This window comes from Dermochelys coriacea, chromosome 2 (assembly GCF_009764565.3).
Source record: "Dermochelys coriacea isolate rDerCor1 chromosome 2, rDerCor1.pri.v4, whole genome shotgun sequence".
Classification (NCBI taxonomy): domain Eukaryota; kingdom Metazoa; phylum Chordata; order Testudines; family Dermochelyidae; genus Dermochelys; species Dermochelys coriacea.
Genome location: NC_050069.1, coordinates 29,456,118 through 29,459,871, shown reverse-complemented (window position 1 = coordinate 29,459,871; position 3,754 = coordinate 29,456,118). Strand labels below are relative to the sequence as shown.

At 38.0% G+C, this 3,754-nt stretch overlaps 1 pseudogene; it reads left to right on the top strand.

The window, feature by feature from the left end:
- The first annotated feature begins 435 nt into the window (after positions 1 to 435).
- Positions 436 to 1,839, top strand: LOC119850420 (annotated as a pseudogene).
- Positions 1,840 to 3,754: the final 1,915 nt, after the last annotated feature.

Here is a 3,754-nt window from a genome sequence, read left to right as displayed (position 1 = left end):
TAAGGATGGAAATAAAAGAAAAATCTCTGCTCAGCATTACAAGAGGAAACTCATTAATGGGAAAGAAATTCATCGAAACTGGTTACAATATTCAGTGTTGAAGGACTCTGTGTTTTGCTTTTTCTGCAAGTTGTTTAGAAATCAAGCAATTAGTACATCTCTTACTGAAAATGGCCCGAAGAACTGGAAAAACATACCTTCATTTCTCTCTTCACATGAAAGAAGTACAGAACATTTGGAATGTTTTCAAAATAGGAAAGAACTTGAATTATGATTGAAAGGAAAAACTATTGATGAAGAAAATTTACGTGTGATCAAAGAAAAAGAAGAATATTGGCAACAAATATTGGAGCATCTGATTGCTTTAGTGAAAGTTCTCGGTGGGCAAAATTGAAAAATTATACACTCCAGGTAATGGAAACTTTTTAAAAATTTGTTGAATACCTAGCTTTGTTTGATCCACTCGTGAAGGAGCATCTACATAAAATAACTGATCATGAAACACAGGTTCATTACATAGGAAAAAATATGTGGAATGAACTGATTAAAATCCTAGCAAATGCCATTAAAAAGAACATTGTAGAAGCTACCATTCTGCAAATACTTTTCAATAATACTGGACTGTACATCAAATGTGAGTCATGTTGAACAAATGATGATGATCATTCAATTTTGTGGATATGGAAAAGTCTGCAGATGAAGATAATATTGAAGAGCTCATAAAGGAACATTTTTTGGGTTTCATACCACTGAAGGAGACGACTGGAGCATTTATGACCGAAACTATTCTGCAAGAGCTTGAAACAATGTCATTATCTGTTGAAAATATATGGGGCCAAGGCTATGATAATGGGAGTAATATGAAGGGTAAAGACAATGATGTGCAAAGGAGAATGATGGAAATCAATGCTTGGGCCTTTTTTGTTCCTTGCAGTGTGCATTTTCTGAATTTGGTTGTCAATGATGCTGCTAGATGCTGTTTGGAGGCAAGCAGTTTCTTTGACCTGGTGCAATGGCTTTATTTGTTTTTCTCAAGATCAACATGCCATTGGGAGATTCTGATTCGCCCTGTGAATTCTCTAACTGTGAAACCAGTTAGTCAGACAAGATGGGAAAGTCACATTGATGCTTTGAAGCCTCTTCGCTATGAAGTTGGAAACATTTATGATGACCTAATTGAAATTTCTGATGATACTACCTTTACTGGATCATCTGGCAATATGGCATGTTCAGATGCAGAAGCTCTTGCAAATGACCTTTCCAAGTTCAAATTTGTGACTTCACTCATTTTGTGGTATAATATCCTTTTCAAGATTAACCTCACTAGTAAGCAGCTCAGGAAAAGAACTTGAACATACATTCTACTATTCAAAAACTGCAGCAAACTAAAAATATTCTGGAGAAATTCAGAAGTGATGAAGGGTTTGAAAGAACATTGGTAGATTCTCTTGAGCTTGCTGAAGAAATAAACTTTCCAACAGAATTTGAACCAGAGCCAGTTTGCATTCAGCAAAAGAAACAGCAGTTTTCATATGAAGGATGCCCATTCAGAACACAAAACAAAGGTTCAAAGTGAATGTCTGCTTCACAGTCCTTGATATTGCTATTCACTCAGTTGACGAAAGATTTCAACAGATGCAGCAGCTAGAGTCAGTATTTGGCTTTCTATATCATATCCATAGCTTGCAAAATAAAACAGCAAAACAGATCAGAGAATTTTGTATAAAACTGGAGTTGGCATTGAAGCATGAAAATTCAAAAGACATTGATGCTTCAGATTTGAGTAGTGAGCTTCAGGCTTTTTCAAGACGACTTAAGGAACATTCCACTCCTGAATAAGTTCTGAAGTTTGTGAAAATAAACTCACAGACAGTTTTCCAAACATTTTTATAGCTCTATGCATTCTTTTAACTTTGCCAGTTTCCATATCTAGTGGGGAACGTAGCTTCTCAAAGTTAAAATTGATAAAAACATATCTGTGTTCAACAATGGTGCAAGAGAGACTTGTTGGACTTGCCACAATGTCAATAGAGTGTGAAATAGCTGGAAAACTGGATCTAAAAGAATTAGTGACTGAATTTTCAAAACTTAAAGCAAGAAAACTCATGTTTTAAGAGCAAGTGTTTTTTTATTTAGAATGTTTTGTAAATACAGGTTAAAGTTCATTGAAGAGTTTTCTTATTTCTTTCTATATTGGATGTGGTGGTAATGGCAGTTGAAGCAGGATAGCATAATGGATGATTTTGGATTTGTAATAATAAAAATTATAATTAAAATTTTAATGCATTTTTATTTGAAATCAGACTGAAATATCATCTAGCTGTTGTGTACAAATCTATTCTGAAAATTTTTGTCTCTATTTTATCTGATCTCAGAAACGTTGGTTGGACAGACAGACGGACGAACAAACCGAATAATTAACCCTCTGTTTAAAAAAAAATACTTAAAAAACAATAAAAGGAAAAAAAGGGGAAAAATGTTTCCCAGTTTACCAAAAATCTCAGTCTAGATCTGCCCTTGGGGTTTGCGGGTCAGGGGCACAGATTGCATGGGGGGCACCTAGGGGACCAATTGCTGGCAGCTAGTCTAGGGCCACCCCTTCCTGCCTATTGTTTCTTAATTATCCCAACTCCCAATTATGCAGGATTCTTCTCTATTAGATTTAAAGGTGGTCTATTGTGTACTTAAATAGATACAAAATATATAGATTTCTACTAATAAGTCCATTACAAACAAAAATCATAGAGCTCAGAGAGGGAAAAGTCCTATTAGTCTATCTCTGTGAGTAACTGCAGTTTCAAGCGTGTTGTTCAATCTATTATTGAATGTCTCAAGTGACGAGGCTTCCATCGCATCCTTTTAGAATATTCCATAGGAAATATGGAGTCTCTGCAAAGAAGATGGAGCTGGATGACTGAAGGTTGCCAACTTTCTAATGGCACAAAACAGAACACCCCTGCCCTCCCCTTCCCCGAGGCCCCGCCCTCACTCGCTCCATTTCCCCCTCCCTCCATCACTCTCTCTCCTTCATGCTCACTTTCACTGGGCTGGGGCAGGGAGTGGGGGTGAGGGCAGCATATGGAACCTCCCTAGCTGCCCATGCACCTAGGGGCCACAAGGATCTGGTGGCCGCTTCCAGGAGCCGTGTGGAGCTAGGGCAGGTAGGGAGCCTGTCTTAGCCCCAGGTCCCTGCTGAGCTGTGGATTGGACTTTTAATGGTCTGGTCGGCGGTGCTGACCAGAGCTACCAAGGTCCCTTTTTGACTGGGTGTTCCAGTTGAAAACTGAATGTCTGGCAACCTTACTGACTAGCATGACATACTTTCTACCCAGTGAACCCTCTCCCCTCGGGATCCAACTACTGCTCTGCAGCTGCAAAGTCTGGGGAGCTCTGACTAGACTCTGCATCTGTGGGAAAGGAGCATCAGGAGTTAGTCCTATACATTTTTACTGTGCAGACCAAAACAGCAAAGGAAAGATCCAAATGAAAGAGAAACACTATTTCCAAAAGTATCATTTTAAAAAGTGCAAACAGAATCAAGTGAAATCTAACACATATATGATTATGGTAACATTCCTCAAGCTATAATTAACTTAGATTAATTAGTTCAGCCTTGGAAACTTCTACTCATCACTCTTGCAACCAGGGGGGAGCGGTTTTTCTGATGGGTGAATAAACACAGTGATTTTTTTTATTATTATCATCATGTAAAGCATGGGTGAGGAGATTTTGTATCTGAGCTGGTAATTTTTAT